Raw genomic sequence first — 19,882 nt, 5'->3', positions numbered from 1 at the left:
GTGACCTATCCTGCCTTTTGTTATCATTAGGCAGATTTCAAAATATAGGAGGGGACTAAGCGTATGGACCTTGCGCAGAGCTCCATAAAAGACCATTAGATTGTACTTTCCCCCCCTTAGCCAAAGGCTGGCAGACCTCACCGGGCTAGCACCTCTGAAACTGCTGACCTCATTGGATTTTATGGGCTGCAGAAATCATGATAACCAAAAACATCCAATGAGTAGTAATTTTGTTTTTAATGCACCTTCATAACAATAAGTCAAAGGGAAAACAACCAACACTGTTTACATGGATAGAAAGGCCACAAGCACTCAATAGAGAAAATAATCTCAATGTACAGTGCTAAAATACAAAGTAGATGGACAGCAAAACCATAAGAGCATGCGGTGTAACATCTAAGAACGAGACGCAATTCTGCAATTGTTGTAATTATGGTCTAGATTCTATTAGCCAAGATAAGCAAATCTCTGATAAAGTAATGTCAATTTCTCCATATCTGTCAGCTTGTGAACGGCAATTCATTTACCAAAGTTACGTTTATCTCTTGTAATAAATCCCTTTATGGCAAATGTTACATTTTAGCTTTAATTTTACTGGTCAGTAATTAATATCAAGTATTTTTATGCTAAACTCAACAACAAATTTCCTCCCTGCATTTGAAGTAATTTTTTTTTTAGCAGAAATCGACACAAAATATTACAGGGTGCTCATCTAGTTAATGAAAGCCTAATTCTTTTAATTACTTTTTAAAAAATCATTAACAGAAATATTCTCATTATGGTTACGCAACAGTGTGAGGACTCAACAATGTAAGGACTCATACAATGTCTGCAGCTTTCACTTTTGATGAAGAGAGACTTTTTATTTTTTGATGTTTCAGTGAAATATTCAGGTTTACTTACTTGATTGCAATGCAATTTTCATGTTCCAAATTTAAACCTGACACCTTGCTACAAACCTGAGAAACAGGATAACAGAAGAAGGAAGAGACTCATCCTGCCACAGTAGATATGATCTAAACACATTTCGTTACCTTGTTCCTCAGTGCAGCTTTTTAACCATTAAATGTGAGAAGCACAATCAAATACATGTTAACATGACAATAAAACACACACACAAAATTATTTATTTCATGGACAAAGGTACTAATTGCACAACATTTTGGGAGGCTTTTATTTATGATATAGACAGATTTTTCATGTAGCCCTACACATCACTCTTGCAAATCGTCTTACAGGCGTGAGTGGGGAGATCTATACTGGATTTTACACAATTCTTTCTTACCTTGCTTCATGCAATGACTGTGATTGAAAATGTTATTAAAGAGACACTCCAGACCTCTAAAGCACTTTAGCTTGCTGAAAAGCTGTATGTGTAAAGAGTGTGTCTTCTTTTTTCATTTTACAGAAAGTGCACATTTCAATAGAAATTGACACTTTTATAAATTAACCTGGTTACACCCAACTGGCTTTCATGGGTACAATTGGTCATGTTACTTCCTGGTTTGGTTAGCTCAAAGGAGCTAATCTAAAGAGTCAGCAATTGCTCAGAGCACCTGCATTACAAAGATTTCTCATTGAGCTGCATTGGGAAGCCTGTGATTGGACAGCCACAGAAAGCCTGAGCAGAGTTAAAAGTGAAGTACGTGCAAAGGCAAAAGAACTGCAGTTTTTGCAAACTGTTTTTAAATATAACACCTATGAAAAAAATGCATAATTAAATGCATGCAAGTTTTAATCTGGGTCTATCTAGTAAACAGTGATTTTTATTTTAAATTTGGGCAGTGGTGTGTACCGTTAACCTCTTCATTTAAAGAATCGGGTATAATTGTTCTTCTTTTATGGTCTTTACAGAGAAAAATTTAGTCTATAACTCATCCTACTTCTCCAGGATCCCCCTGCTTCTCACACACTGACACACATACAGTTGCACAGATACACTTACAGTTGCACAGACACACACAGTGACACATGCAGATACACAGACACACAGATACACACACTGACACACTTACAGTTGATACGCCACTGATACGCCCACTCCCTCTAGCATGTAGGGCCCTCAACCCCTCTTTTCCTGTGAGTCCATTTGTCTGGTTACCATTACGTGTCTGTTAGTCCACCCATTGTACAGAGCTACAGAATTAGCTGGCACTACATAAATAATAAAATAATATGCATACTGACACAGATACAATTGCACTGATACAGAGACTGACACACATGCAGTTGCACAGACACAGACATTGACACATCTGCAGATACACAGACACACACATGTAGATACAGACACACAGATACAAACACTGGCACACATTGTATGGGGTGGCGGTCCGGTGACCAGGACCCCGTATGCCTGATCTTGATAGTAGGAGTCACTGTGTGGAAATGGATTATCAGGGCCTGGTGCTGGGTAACCACACGCCCCCTGGTGTTGAGCACCAGCGTTTGTGCAGCCACATACCAGAGCCCTGATGCAGCTTCTGCAGATCCCAGGTGCCAGATGATAATAAGCAGATCTAGATAGGGAGGCTCTGCAGCAGATATGTATCCAGTACTAGAAAAAAGGCAAGACTAGACCAGGCACCAAAGAAGATAGCACGACAAGAGTAGAAGAACAAGAGATACAAGGCAAAACAAGAGGAGACATAACTAAGTACAAAAATGTGCAATTAACATTGGAGATTTAGACATACATAAATGGCCAAGATGTATGCAACCCACCACTGCGCCAAAGTACTCCAATTATGGTGGGTCCTAACTGCCTAGATATGCATGACTAAATAAACAATAATAAAACACACACAGCACTTACCTGCAAAGGAATGGGCAGAGGACATGAAACCACTGCCTGCAGGAACCAACTGAAACTAAAGGATTAATGGACAAAGGAACGGGTGTGGCAACAAAAGAAAAACATTTAAAGGAATCCAAGAGACTGGGAATTCCAGGAACGGAATAAAAGGAATGAACCCAGACATGGAATAGAGAAAACCCAAGAAAAACTAAACAAGAATTGTAAAAAGAGTACTGGATACCAGAAGCCATTGCCAGAAATAATCTGCAGCCAGGAACAGTATGTGACACAAATAAAGATACAAACACTGACACACGTGCAAATACACAGATACAGTTGCACAGACACACATGCAGATTCACAGACACACAGATACAGATATACAGACACACATGCAGATCCATAGATACAGATACACACACTGACACACATACAGACACACACACACAGATACACACAATGCCAAACATACAGATACACACACTGACAAACATGCAGATACACAGACACAAACACTGACACAAAAACAAATACACAGATACAAACAATGACACACTCACAGATACACAAACATACAAATACACACACAGATAATTAAACATACAGATACACTGATATATGCAGATGCAGACACATGGATACACACACCGGCACACATACTGGCACACATACAGATACAAAACATTGCATACATACATACATACACCCAAAACACACATACAGGTCACAATTATAGCCACCCTCCCGTTTCCTACCTTTTAGGTTCAGGAGGGTGACTTCTGCTGGCTGGGAGTTAGGGTCTTGCTCCTCTATCTGTCCAGCCCCATCTTGTGGCAGTATCTGTTTGAGCTGGAAGGAAGTGACCCACTCTCTCATGTTCTCCCAGCTCTTCCTGCAGATAAAAAGGGGCTCGGTCACGCTGTTAATGCGCCACAGTGCACCACTGGGCCTATCATGGCACATGTCCAACGGATGGCCCTATGTGCATGGCCATCTAATTGACCTTGGTCTGCAGTTCCCAGCACCATTACCAATTGTTTGTATGCCTCCAGGGGCATTCATTTTCCACAGCGGAAAAGAGTTCCTTAACCCCTGTGTAACAAACAGTGTTCTTAGGGCATTGATAAACTCAATAGATTCAAATATCAACCTATCTCTAGAAAGGCTTATGTGAATCAAGCAGGAAATCCTTCCAGAATCAGCTATCTCGGCCAGGATCTACATGAGTCTGATTGGTTCAATCAACCCATGTTTGGGCTTGTTCGTTGGTTCCACTGGGGGGAAAATTCCAGTGATAATACCTTAATTCCTTCAGGAAAAGGAACCAACAGCATTTCCCATAACAAATCCAATTTAAGGCTTGTCAACCTTAGAAAGTGTTACCACGTTAAGGGCCAAATGGAGCATGTTCCCTCTAAGGGAGTCGGAAGGTCGCACATGTGCCGCGCATTCGGCTGTCCCCTACTTTCTAGGGGAATAAAAGGTGGCAAATTCAACTGGCTCCATGACTAGGAGGCAGAATTTGAGCATCGGAAAGCTTGTTCAGGCATGGAACACCAGGAATACTCACCTCTGGCTGAAAAATGCTGCGAAAGTTTGGGAACTCAAGGGAAACAGCATACAGGCTCAGCAGTCCTCTGAGGATCACACGAAAGGTACACAAAAACGGTCAGGAGGGAAGGAGAAAATAAATAAAGTAAATAGAATGTAGGATAATGGGAAGTGGATAAAGGCATTTCATAACAGCTATCCCTTCTGCCTCTTAGGGTATTGATAGGGGGATAAAATATAGTCTACTTTTGAGTCATGCCAGTCTTCAGACAACCAGGAGCAAGAAGAACTGTGCTACCATTTCATTGTTAATATTGGATTCAAAATCCTTCCTTTGAATCTGACCCAGTTAGTCCTGCTCATACAGGTTGTTTACTGGGTCCTTCAGAGACAGAAAGGCTGAACTTTGTCTAGGACACATGGTGCACATGGTAAGGTGGCCATAAAAGAATAATTTGTCAACATCCGACAAAAACATCTCATATTACAAGAGGTGGTATGCAGTGGGTCCATAAAGCCACTTGCAGCACTGCTGCCGGATACACAGCTGCCATTAATGGACAGGATTTATAATTGACTCCTTTCATCCGCTCAGATGAAAATCTTCTCAAATCCTCTCGCCCACCCTCGAAGTTCGAAACACTCTGCTAGACACAAGACGTCAAGTATACACATCTCTCAACATTTTACAAACTATTCCAACAAGACTGTACTGACTCACTACTAATGCTCACGATCACTTGGACAGCAGACTTGCAGGTCTCCATGACAACTGCAGATTGGCCAAAAATACTTATAAGGGCACACACAACCACCACCAGCAGCTCCATTCAAGAGAGTAACTACAAAAAACATGATACGATACTACTGGAAGAGAATAACGACCATAATAAAATTGATCACAGATCTACCACCCTCATTTAAACCAGAGGCTATGCTATTCCTCCTTTTCCCTTCTAAATCCCCAAACCACAGCTCACACTTATATCTCACCTCCTGATGGCAGCAAACCTACTGATTCCGATCAAATGCAAACATAACCTTGCCCCTACGATTAGGGAATGGATTCAAAGGGTCGAGGATATGAGAATAAGAAATACACTACTCACTCACACACAAATACACTCTATACACACTAATATGGGAACCATGGCTACAATTTATGGGTAAATATACTTAATGACTTCTCAATACTAACGAACAGATGATAAGCAAACTACGAGACTCAAGGGCAAGTCCCTGATACGGACATCAATGATGAGCACCATCTCCCAGTGGGATGCGATGACCAAATGAAACACTATAATAAAACAGTTTCTTGTGTTACTACTAGACAAGATAAAGATTCGGTGTGGACCCAAAGGACCCAGGTACCCAGGTAGTTTAGTCGTGAATTTAATCAGTAATATTAGACATAGATATAGGCAGCTGAGATGAAACATCTGTCTTGAAATCTTTATAAGGTTAGAAAACTTTGGTGAGGGGGTACAACTCACTACTCAATACTGATATCTGCCATTTTTGGCTTCATATTTATAGAAGACCATGGGAAGTAGGACTAAACAGACATCTTCATTAATGAAGTCTGGAACTTAAACTAAGGTATTATCAATGAACACACATACCTCTTGAGGGGTTGCAGGGTAAACACTAGATGTACCTGGCACCCAGACCACTTCATTGAGCTGGAGTCGTCTGGGTGCTTATAGTGGTCATTTACCTGCATATATTTACAGAAATATACCATACTCTGTACCTTTATTGTGCTGTTGTCCTTTGTGACGGACTGCCTTGCACCCCGACTGGTTGCCTCGGTCAATAGCTGCTTCCTAGTACTTGTGAGTACCATAAGCACTGCACTGGAACACAATAACCACCATTAACCCCACGAACCGCCGCAGCTTGGTTGAGGTCTCGCCGTCCTGCACCCACCCTGGATCCAAAACCAGGATCCAGCTTCCAGTGGGTAGACCTCTCCTAGTCCAGAGAGAGTAGCAGGAACAGCTCTTATAAGAGCTAGTGATTATACTCAGGGGAGTATTGTGATATAGCAATCCCCAGAGTGTATGTAGTTCTCCAATCCCCCAAACATGAGCCAAGATTTCATGAAGGGTTAATGCATTGCAGAGGTTTGAAAAAAAAAAAGAATAATAATTTGTGTGAAGGTATGAGAGACCCTTTATACATTCACTCAATTTTTGATTGGTTATTTCCTTTCCTGATCCGACTGAGGCGAAACTAACCCACAAATGATGCTGCCATGATTAGCCAGGAAACGTATTTAACCCCTTAACGCCGTTACGGCGTTCTATGCCGTTGCGGCTTTAAAGGGCTTTAAAGCCGTTGCGGCGGCATAGAACGCCGTAACGGCTTGCAGCCCCTGGAGGTCCGGCGTACTCACCTCCGCCACGATCCTCTTCTGGGGGGCTGCCTGAGAGCCTAGGCAGCCCCCCTCCGGCAAATGAGGCCCCCGGGGGCCATGTGATCGCTCTCAAAGAGCAATCACATGGCCCCCTATAGCTGGCTGTGGATCTGCCAGCAGGGGGACTGTCTAAAATATTAGACAGTCCCCCTGCTGGTAGGTAGTGTAAAAAAAAAAAAATTATTAACATGTTATAAAATAAATTAAATGCCTTTTTATATATATATAATATATGTATATATATTATATATATAATATATATACATATTAAATATATGTAACGTCATACGTAATGTATTTTAATATTAATATTAGTATATATATTAGTATTAAAATACACTTAGAATGACGTTACATATATATAATATGTATATATATTATATATATAATAGATCTACATATTTATATATATATATTATATATATATACACGTATAATTACAATAATAATTAAATAAAATAATTAAATAAATAAAATATTGAAACAAAATTTAAAATAAATTATATATTCATATGTAATTTCATTCTAAATGAAGATAAAACCAGACACAAGGAACAACCTTAAACGAAAAGCTGCCTCCCTAAAGGCACACTCCAAAAGCCTAGAAAAACAAAATATAAACACAAAAAGGTGGAATAAATCCCACCTAATGGGGGCGCTAGACGTAAGGAATGAACAATACCCTGTAAGGGATAGTGACGAAATAAAGTACTATATAAACTAGAGAAATCTGATAGAAAAGTGAAATTTATTCTGCATCACAGTGCAGTGAATCCATATAAAAAAATACCATAAAAACAAGATATAAAAATATCCAATATACAAGTAATAAACAGTAGACAGTCCTATTAAGAGACCTGGGAACAATTGCCCTGCATAAACCACTAAATAGACCGAAGCTGAGTATAAGATAGACTAAACAGCTCCTGGTCGCGACCTCCAGGGCTGAAATATACTTTCATTCTAACTGTATTTTGTTATTAATATATATATATATTGGAAACAGAATACACTTAGAATGACATTCTATATATATCTATCTATATATAAAATACAAATAACCGCAAATATATATAGAGAGATAAATACATATAATTACATAAAAGATTACATTAGTATACACGTAGAATTTAAATACCTATACATGCATATATATTAAAATTCTATGTGTATATTTAAGTAATTTTTTAACATAATTATGTCATTTGATTAATTAACATTTGATTGACATGCCTGACAACACAGGGAGAAAGTGCAGAGGATTTAATTCGCAAGCACTATATTTGACCCTGTAACTCTCAAAGACACCATAAAACCTGTATATAGGGGGTACTGTTTTACTCGGGAGACTTCGCTGAACTCAAATATTAGTGTTTAAAACTGGTACATTGTATTACAACGATGATATTTTAAGTAAAAGTGAAGTTTTTTGCATTTTTTACAAACAAACTGCACTTTTATGGACTATATTATTGTTGTAATATGTTTTACTGTTTTAAAACACTAATATTTGTGTTTAGTGAAATCTCCCGAGAATAACAGTACCCCCCATGTACAGGTTTCATGGTGTTTTGGAAAGTTAGAGAGTCACATATAAGGCTTGCATTTCATTTTTTTTACATTAAAATTTGCCAGATTAGTTATGTTGCCTTTGAGACCGTATGGTAGCCCAGGAATAAGAATTACCCCCATGATGGCATACCATTTGCAAAAGTAGACAACCCAAGGTATTGCAAATGGGGTATGTCCAGTCATTTTTAGTAGCCACTTAGTCAAAAACACTGGCCAAATATTCGTTTTTTTGCTTTTTTCACACAAAAACAAATATGAACGCTAACTTTGGCCAGTGTTTGTGACTAAGTGGCTACTAAAAAAGACTAAACATACCCCACGTTCAATACCTCCGCTTGTCTACTTTTTCAAATGGTATGCCATTATGGGGGTAATTCTCATTCCTGGGCTACCACACCGTCTCAAAGGTAACATTACTAATCTGGCAAATTTCAATTTGAAAATGGAACGTTCTATATTTGACCCTGTAACTTTCCAAAACACCATAAAACCTGTTAATGGGGGGTACTGTTGTACTCGTGAGACATCGCTGATTACAAATATGTGCATTTTGTTGCAGTAAAGCCTAACAGTATTATGACATTTACAGCTAAAATGTGAGGCGGAACTACAAATTTAAATTTTTTTTTTAATTTCTCACAGTTTTTTTAAATTGTATTCATAATAAATTGTTTCATATATAAATATTTTATATGAAATGAAAGCCCTGTTTCTCCTGAACAAAATTATATATAATAAGTGTGGGTGCATTTAATATGAAAGAGGTGAATTACGGTTGAACAGACATATAGCACAAATTCCAGTTTTTGTTTACGTTTTGTTTTGATCAGAACGTGTACTATTGACTCCGTCCTGAAGGGGTTAAATGTTTAAAAAGACATGCTATAACATTTTTTAAAATAATTTGAAAATGAGAGAAATCTCAATGTAGCCAAGTGGTTTTCTCTTGCTGTACTTTGGTAAGGAATTGTTCAAAGTAAAAGATCCACCATTCAGGATATTGTTTAAACATATATATTTTTTGTCTTTCTCAATGTATCCTTGCTGGTAACATATTGTATAAATAAACATGTACTAAATAAACATGTACACATTAAGAAGTTTGTTTGTATAATAAAGAGTATATATAAATATTTTCCAAAGGTAACACTTTAATAGAGAGTTAGAAAAGATGGATGATGAAAGCTGTCTTATATTTAAATTTTTGACTAAAATTTCAATGGAAATATCAGATTTAATTATTGGTCATTATACTGTATTTCGTTTTGGTGTAGATCTATTGCACTGCTTGATTAGTTGAAATTCTGTGAGTATGCTCCTACTTTTTTAATATTTCATGCTGGTGGTGTATAGGTTAGTAAAAAATGAAAAATATGTGTATGAATCACCCCAATCCTTCAACTAATCCTGCCCCATCTTTGATGCATTGAGATGGGGCAGTTAAATAATGGGTCAGGCTTGTGCACTCTTCTTTAAAGGAACCCTTCAGGCCCAGCAACACAACTTACATTCACTTAATAATTTTGGACTCATATTCATGCTGTGTTGTTCACCATATTTAAATTTCTTTAGTTTTGTTAAAAATATTACTGCTTTCTGCAGCAAATATTTGCCCCCTATTTTCACAAAAAAACTTTTCTTTACTGCAAGTACTCAAGGTACATCAAGCCACCCAACTGTCCAGATTTCGGCAGGACAATCCGTATTTCAGGCAAACCTGCCTAATCTTCCTGGTTGTTCTTCCCCCCTTTGAATGGCACCAGTAAAACAGTTTGCGTCACTACCCCACCCCTTTTACCCAATCATGCTTTTGGAGGATGAAGATATTGAGGGACATGAGGTAGATAGCTTAGCCAATGAGAGATCAGTGTAAGCTAATCTGCGGACATGACTCAGCAGATATGTTCTATGTTCTGATTGACACAAAGCCCCAAACTAGAAGGATGTCCCACATGATGGGTCGGATTGGCAGGCAACTTTGTGAGAACATTCTGGTTTAGCATAGGGTTTAGAGCAGAGGTAGGCAACCTTCGGCTCTCCAGATGTTGTGGACTATATCTCCCATAATGCTCTTACAGCCATAATGCTGACAAACCATCAGGGGAGATGTAATCCAAAACATCTGGAGTGCCAAAGGTTGCCTACCACTGGTCTAGGGGATGCCACTCTATTATTCATGTACTTTTTTAAAATATAATTTTTTACTTTTTTCTGCTGGCAGCTCAATGCTGCCATCTTGATGCACTATGCCAAATCTGCCTCCTAATACACACACACACACACACACACATATATATATATATATATATATATATATATATATATATATATATAAACAAAGCAAGAAATGAGAGCACTCCATGGGTTTGGTAAATCAAATTACTGTATTCAAATAGCACGCAAAAAAATTGACGTTTCGACCGTCTAGCGGTCTTTATCTTGATCTTGATCTTGATAAAGACCGCTAGACGGTCGAAACGTCGATTTTTTTGCGTGCTATTTGAATACAGTAATTTGATTTACCAAACCCATGGAGTGCTCTCATTTCTTGCTTTGTTTATAGTATTTTGCACAGAGAAGCACCTGGTATGTATTATTATTTGGGAAGAGTGCCAGAAATTGCATAGTTTCTATATATATATATATATATATATACACAATGTAATGAGGCAGAAATGTGATTCTTTGTTAAACTAATTTGCATATGCCCACCCAGAATCCTTTGCGGTAGTAACATCACTGCAAATTTGTGATTTCTGTGGGAAAAGCAAGTCTTATGGCTTGACTGGTTGGCAGATTTTTGTTTAACATTGTATTAACTATATATATAATTACTATATATAATTACTAATACATTTTCATACTTAAAATTAACCACAATAGCCTTGCCTTCTACTGCAAGTGCATATAATTTACTTGTTTAAAATATTGATTTCTAAAACTATGAAAGCACAGTGAAAATAGTATACACAGGAGACAATAACTAGTGGACTGTTATCTCGCAGATCCTAAAATCTCTTGTTTCTTATTAAAGGCTTTACTGCTTGTTAAAAAGACTTTAGTGCATAATACACTCTGTACAGTCTAAAACAATTCTAAAATTCTAGTACCTTCAATGCATGCAGTTCTCGGAATATACCATTCAGTAAGTAGCTGCATGGCATATTTGTGCTGCAAAGTTGCTGTACGCTCAGGTTACTGAGCAACGTGACAATGCAAAGTGTTACAGCATTAGACACTGTTTGCGGTTCCTTATGCTGTCTTTTTGAACTGTTAATTGTGAAAACAAGGTAATAATTTTCAGATATTTGATTTGATGTACTATGACAGTGTGAAGGAGGTAGGCACTTTAGAAAGTGCAAGAAGTTGCTCTGGTATTTTAGATTATATTGTATGCAGAATTCAGATCTCTTCACGCCTCTCTGAAGGTGCTGAAACATTGATACACCTACAACAAAGAACGTGTGAAAGTGTTTCATTTACTCTACAATATTTTGCTAATCAGATTGCATCTGTATCATTTAGGAGAAAAAGAAAATGTTGACTGATATATTGTATCATGGCACAAGAATGTCATTGACTGTTTACTCGATGTTACTGTATCTGAAATGGGCATGACACTTTCAAGTTTGCAAACCGTCTTCTTATTGTTACTAACTGTTACTGATATTTATTATCACTGTTTTATCACCAATGCTATTATAATTGTATTGTGGTCTATGATTGATGCTTCCATGTATGCCATGTATTTTGCATGCACACAATAAAAATTGTATTTGGAAAAAACAAACATATACCAGTACTACCTGCTCTCAAGATCCCTCATCACCCCATTCACATTCCCCCAGCCTCAAATTCATTGCCTCCACTCCTATTGTCTCATCATAACCCACACAACCAATCACATTCCCGTCAGCTGTCCATAGAGAATTATTAGGAATTTAATGGTTTACTGCAGGAAAATGAGTTGAGTTAAAGAAAGTCAAATGGTCAACTCAAAGGTTAGTGAATAACCCTGTGATTGTATTTAAATGTAGCATACATCCCCGAAACTCTCTGATTGATTTTCTTGTCAGAGGCGATGTGCTTCCTTGCAAGAGAAGGGTGATAAAACGAGAAACTATAGATCTCTGAGTGACAGTTTCAGTAGGTTGTATTTTTAAAGGTGTGAAAGAAATCTGGATTTGCCACGGCAAAATATATACTAGTCAGAATGAATGACTTTCCATCACTCATCTGTGATTCCGTCTGTCTATCTGTCCATCCACCCACCCATCCTATTGTAAAATGTTTGTGTGAACAAATTCTAGATAATGCTGTAAACATGAAGGAAAGAGAGATTGCACTAATATATAAAGAAGTTACTCAGCCCCCATACTGATCCATTTGATTTTTTTTAATCTGATGGTAATAAGAGACCATAAAAATATCACACAAACTTACCATAATGTTACTTCAATAAAATATTGTGTGATGCAAACGTGGCAATATTTAACTCACTGCTAGGTTCTGATTTAGTTAAATGTATAATTTTTGTTATAGATGAGCACCATAAACAATTTTTACCTAGCCCATCCTAACATCCTGGACTGTCTTAAGTCATATGATGAGAGAAGTATAGGAGGGTATGGAAGCCAGAGAGGCGTGGAGGTGAGAAAGGAGGTGAGAAAGGTGTGGGAGGATATGTTGGTCAGAGAAGTGTTGATCGATTGTAGTAAATACATAAGTATAAACACAAAGTAAAAATTAAGATAGATATTGATATAAAAAGAGATAAATGACTAGCCATGTATGTGTCAACAGTCTGCAAAAAAAAAAAAAAACTTTTTGCAATCTGTTTTAAATACACTATGTGGCGGAACCAACCTCGCCACTGGGCCCTGGAGAAGCCTGTTTGCCCGCCTCCTACCTGCTGACTATGGCCCCTGGGTTATTTGGGGCATATTGTATTTTATTGTGCGACTGCTGGCCCTTTAAGCACAGTGAATGGTATTTTATTGTACTGCTGCTGGCCCTTTAAGGGACTGAATTGGGGCTTATGGACTGCTACCATAATGTACTGACCCTTTAAGAACTACTTTTGGGCATGTGGATTGTATAATACTGTCCCTAGCCCTTTAAATACTTTGGGGACAGATTGGTACTTTTGTATATGGCACTTCGGACACAGTCGAAGCTGTCGAAGCTGTCGAAGCTGTCGAAGCTGTCGAAGCTGTCGAAGCTGTCGAAGTTACCGAAGTTACCGAAGTTGTCGAAGTTGTCGAAGTCGTCGAAATGGCCGGTATCGGACAAAGGACCACGTGGCGGCGGCCATTTTAACTTCGAACACCGCCGACCCTTAACATCAACTCCACTTCGACACTTCGACCAAAGTCGAAGTACAGGCACACTTCGAATGGGACTTAGCCGTTTTTATGCCAGGAATTGACCGACCGCACAGCCCAAATCTATGGAACTGTTTTGTGCAAGAAAATGTGCTTGCGGTCGGTCATAAAAGGACTTCCTAACTAACTAACCTTTGATCCACTGGAGGGATTTGCCTGAATTTTGGAAGTGTTTATGTTTAAAGTATGCTGAGTCTGGATATGTATTTTTATGTGAATGTGATGTATGGTTTTAGAGTTATGAAAGTTGTGTAAAAAGTATATTTTAAACTGTATGCATAATGGGATTATGTGTCACACTAAGGGGAGGGGATGTGTGGGTTGCACCCGTGATACTATTGGTCATTTTATGCCTCCCCCTGGGTGTGGCCTGTATGTGTGAGATGGAAATAAAAGCCAGGCTGGATGAGCCAGTCCAGAGTTCCTGCTTAACCCTCAAAGTGAAGTGTCGTCTCATTATTGGGGGAGGATTTATTGTATGCTGTTCCAGTTTGACTGCTAGGAGTGTAAACCTATTCGTATGGTTTCCTATTCAACTGTCTACAGCATTCATATGCTTGAGAGGATTTATACGCTTCTCTGATTCAGTGGTTGTGGTGTCTGCTGCAGTGCTTGGAGTCCTCAGGAAACGCTAGGAGCATCCATTAACGGAGGTACCCAGTCGGGGTGCCAGGCGATCCGTTACATTGGTGGCAAGCGGTGGGATGGCGTCCTAGTGTGAGGTAAAGCAGCTCGGAGACACAGTTTGTTTGGATTACAAAGGGAGGGCAACGCTAGTACCCGTACAGCGCCCCTATCTACAAAAGAAGCAACGTCGGCAGGGCAAGCATGGCGCCCAGTTACAGTCAACAGGAGTTTGACGCTATGATGAAAATGCTGCTGGCTTTCTTTGGACCAGAACCCCCGGAGGAGAAATACATACAGAGCACAAGGAAAACAGCGGCAGCGTATCTGCAGGGTCTAGCAGACAAAAAAGCAGCTGAAGGTGTCGTCCTTCCTCCCCAGCGGCAGTCTACGGTTCAGGGAGAGGAGCCAGTTATCCCCTCTCCCCAGCGGCTGAAAGTGTGTAAGGGAGAGGAGTTTGTTACCCCCTCTCCCCAGCGGCAGCTTAGCACAACAAGGGGAGATAGTAAGCCCCTCACCAGCGCAGATGGGACCGTGGTCTCTGCGGCCAAGCTACAGGGAGCTGAAGGGGCCGTCCTTGCTCCCCAGCGGCAGTCTACGGTTCAGGGAGAGGAGCCTGTTATCCCCTCTCCCCAGCGGCTAAAAGTGTGTAAGGGAGAGGAGTTTGTTACCCCCTCTCCCCAGCGGCAGCTTAGCACACCAAGGGGAGACAGTAAGCCCCACACCAGCGCAGATGGGACCGTGGTCTCTGCGCCCAAGTTACAGGGAGCTGAAGGGGCCGTCCCCCCTCCCCAGCGGCAGAGTATCCAGCAGGGAATAGAGAGCCCAGCCTCCTTTCCCCAACAGCAGGACTCTGTGCTGGGAGGAGAGACAGTCGGTCTCCCTCCGCAGAGACTGGAAGTATGTATGGGAGAGGAGATTGTTACCACCTCTCCCCAGCGGTAGATTATTAATGATTCGGTGGTTGTGGTGTCTGCTGCAGTGCTTGGAGTCCTCAGGAAACGCTAGGAGCATCCATTAATGGAGGTACCCAGTCGGGGTGCCAGGCGATCCGTTACACACTATATGTACAAAAGTATCATGACAGTATCTATTAATTCAGGTGTTTCAATCAGAACCATTGCCACAGATGTGTAAAATCAAACACCTAACCATACAGTCTGCATTTACAAACATTTGTGAAAAAATGCACCATTCTCAAGAGCTCAGTGAATTTAAGCCTGTAATTGGAGGCCACCTTTGTATTAAGTAAATTTGTGAAATGTAATCCCTGCTAGATATTCTACAGTCATCTGTAAGTTGTATTATGTAAAAGTGGAAGCGTTTAGGAACAGCAGCAACTCAGCCACGAAGAAGAAGTTTACGTAAAGTCACAGAACAGGGACATTAAGTGCTGAGGCACATGGTGCATAAATGTTGCCAACACAGCTGATTCCATTGCTAAAGACTTCCAAACTTCCACTGGCATTACCAGCACAATACCAGCACAAAAACTTAATAGAATAGGTTTGTATGGCTGAGCAGCTGCATGTAAGTTAAGCAGTGGATCAAGTGGTGTAAAGCATGCCCGCACTGGACTCTGGAGCAATGGAAACATGTTTTGTGGAGTGACTAATCATACTTCTTGTTTAACAGTCTGATGGGTGAGTCTGGGTTTGGCTGATGCCAGGAGAAAATTACCTGCTTGACTGCATTGTGCCAATAATGGTATGGGGCTGTTTTTCAAGGGTTGAGTTAGGCCTCTTAAATCCAGTGAAGGGAAATCTTAATGCTTCAGTATACCAAGACATTTTGGACATGCTATGCTTCCAACTTTGTGGGAACAGTTCGGGTAAGGCCCTTTTTTATTTTTTTTTAATATTCTTTATTTATAAGCACAGGTAGACTTATTTGATACATAATTTAGACATCACATAGCAGTGCTATAAATATTGGATACACAAGTCATAAGTGTCAGGATTACTGATTGATCCAGCATGAAGAATTGTATCACACCTAGGACTAAAAGGTAACGTGTTACCGGACCTTAGAGTGGCCAGACTAAACGTACCAAAGAATAGTCAGGATATTTGCTGAGGTCAGGGACACAGAATGGGACGCAACAATAAGGGAAAGCCAAACGTCAGGGATACCAGAATACGCTCAGGAACACACTCTTGGACAACCACTAAGGGAAACCACGACAGGGCAATGAGGAAAAGTAAAATTGCATTTAAATAAGTCCTTTACAATTTTGATTGGCTGAAGTCGACCTTTGACCCCAGAACATGCACGCGCGTCTCCCGCATGACGTCACACGCACGCCAATGTCGTCATCAACATGGGTGGATGTGGGGCTATAATTTGGCCTGGATCCGCAGAGGCCGGCATCCATCAACATGTTGCAGGAGTCGGTTATACAGACGCACGGCCGCTGAGCGCAAATATCGCAAGGTGATGAGGAATATGTTACAATAAGAGATGTTACAAGACATTTGATGCATATTACACAATTGGTTTTGTTACAGCCTTATTTTGGTAGACATCAATTATTTACTTCTTACATAGAATTATCAGGAAGTAAGGATTGTGTCAGTTTGAGCTAGGTCCATGATGGCTGTATGCTCAGTGTGTGTAGGCTGTCTCCATTACTCGCTATCAAGGGGATTTTGACAGACCATAGGACCAGTTTGTGGCATTGCTCACTATGTATGCAAGTGTTCAATATGTACCATCGCCTGGATCTTTAAAGATTTTATAACCAGAGGTGAAAGAAAAAGAAGGTAGACGGGTAGTGAGGGGGATATGGGTGACTGTGTGAGGGAGGGTGGAGGAACGAGAGGTGGACGGGGAAGAGGGGAAGACCCTTTTTATATTCCAGTATGACTGTGCCCCGGTGCACAAAGCAAGGTGCATAAAGACATCGAGCACCTTTGGGATGAACTGGAATCGAAATTGTGAGCCAGGCCTTTTTGTCCAACATCAATGCTCTGCTGGATGAATGGGCAAAAAGAAACACTCCAAAATCTTATGTAAAGCCTCCCAAGAGGGCTGGATTAACATAGGGGCTGATGGAGCTGCAGCTCTAGGCCCATGCCCAAGGAATAGGCCCATTGAAATAAAAAAAAAAAAATACTTTTTTTTAAACTTTTTTTTTGATCACACAACTCTTTTTGCCACCTGACTGGTATTTTACTGGCCCAGCCAGTATTTAAAGCTGCTTGGCTGTGCCAGTATTGCAGTAATACCTGCAATACAAATGCAGATATTTTTCTCAGTATAAACAGAGATTACTCTGCAATACCAGCTCCGTGTGTGGAGAGAGGCAGGGATAGGAAGTTATAGCATCTCCCTCCCTGCCTCTCTCTACTCACCGATCCACAGGGGAGCAGCTACACAGCACAGAGAGTCCAGACAGCAGCTCCCAGCCTGCAGAGACAGCCTACAGCTCAGGTAAGTGAGGGATGGGGGAAAGGCAGCAAGAAGACATGGGGCAATGGGAGATATGGGGACACTGAGACACTAAGGGACACATGGGGACACTGAAACACTAAAGAACACTGGGAGACCTGGGGACACAGACAATTGGGGACAATGGGAAACATGGGGACACTGAGACACTAGGGTACACTGTGAGACATGGGGACGCTGTGAGACAAAGGGACATTGGGAGACACTGAGACATTGGGACATGGAGACACTAGGGACACAGTGTCCCCATGTCTCCCAGCCAGTGTCTCTAGTGTCCCAGTGTCCCCATGGCTCCCAGTGTCCCCTTGTCTCCCAGTGTCTGTGTCCCCATGTCTCCCAGTGTCCCCAAATGTCTCCCAGTGTCCCCATGTCTCCCATCCAGTGTCCCTAGTGTCTCAGTGTCCCCATGTCTCCCAGTGTCCCCAAGTGTCTGTGTCCCCATGTCTCCCAGCCAGTGTCCTTAGTGTCTCAGTGTCCCCATGTCTCTCAGTGTCCCCTAGTCTCCCAGTGTCCCCAAGTGTCTGTGTCCACATGTCTCCTAGCCAGTGTCCTTAGTGTCTCAGTGTCCCCATCTCTCCCAGTGTCCCCTAGTCTCCCAGTGTCTGTGTTCCCATGTCTCTAACTGTCCCTAGTGTCTAAGTGTCTCCAAATATCTCAGTGCCCCCATGTCTCCCAGTGTCCCCCAGTGTCTCAGTGCCCCCATGTCTCCCAGTGTCCCCAAGTGTCTGTGTCCCCATGTCTCCCAGTGTCCCCTAGTCTCCCAGTGTCTGTGTTCCCATGTCTCTAACTGTCCCTAGTGTCTAAGTGTCCCCAAATGTCTCAGTGCCCCCATGTCTCCCAGTGTCCCCAAGTGTCTCAGTGCCCCCATGTCTCCCAGTGTCCCCAAGAGTCTCAGTGTCCCCGGGTCTCTCAATGTCCCCATGTCACACAGTGTCCCCATGTCTCTCAGTGACCCTAGTATCCTAGTGACATGGGGACACACTGAGACATAGGGACACTGGGAGAAATGGGGACACTGAGACACTGGGAGACTAGCGGACTGGGCGACATGATGACACTGACACTGTGATACATAGGGAATAGACACTGGGCGACTTGGGAGACTGAGAAACTGGGAGGTAGGGAGGCACTGAGAGCAATCCATCTATACAGCAGACTCAAACTGTGAGTAGTTTGTTGGTGATTTTACAGAATTTTCTCTTATGTCACTCCTTATAATGTCACGCATACATAATTAATTATAAAATGATTAAGGCCGGTATTTTTTTCAAAGAAAGGTGACAACCCTAACTACTCTTCACATACTCTTGCTTAAAGGAACACTATAGAGTCAGGAACGCAATCATGTATTGCTGACCATATTATGTTAAAACCACCATCTAGCCCACCTGCCCCCCCTTGCCTCCCTAAATATAGTAAAATCTTACTTGTATTCAAGTCTGCAGCTGCTGGCTCTGCTCCTGTCTGCCTCTGAACTGACTCTGTCTGCTGACATCATCAGAAGTGGTGGTCTAAGCTAATTACAATGCTTCCCTTTCGGAATGTCTGAGACTGTCAAGGAGGCAGATCAGGGGCAGAGCCAGCACAAGTCAACTATAGCCCTGGCCTATCAGCATCTCCTCATAGAGAATAATTGAATCAATGTGTCTTTATGAGGAAAGTTCAGTGTCTGCATGCAGAGGGTGGAGACACTAAATTGCAGTGCTGCACACTAGGCAGTACTGCCCCAGGAAGCACCTCTAGCAGCCATCTAAGGAGTGGCCAGTGGAGATATTTCCTCTGAAAAGACACTGATGATGCCTTACAAGGCTGAAACGATCGTCTGGGGTTGCTGTGTCTCTCGTGCAGAGGGAACTTGCTGGCATTTCGGATCTGGACTGCCCGTATGGGTGGGACCAGTCTGATATGTTTCAGAGAAGTTCTCTCTGTAATGGCACAAGATGAGCAAAAAACAGCTTGAGAACTGAGCGGTGACCGACCGAAGGGCAGGCTATTTCAGTTGCTGCCCGTTCTCAGTATTCTCTTGCGACCCATTTTTTACTCTCCACAAGTTTAAGGGATAATCCAGACGTGGACCCCTTG

This window comes from Pelobates fuscus, chromosome 4 (assembly GCF_036172605.1).
Source record: "Pelobates fuscus isolate aPelFus1 chromosome 4, aPelFus1.pri, whole genome shotgun sequence".
Taxonomy (NCBI): Eukaryota; Metazoa; Chordata; class Amphibia; order Anura; family Pelobatidae; genus Pelobates; species Pelobates fuscus.
This window is presented reverse-complemented; position numbering follows the sequence as displayed.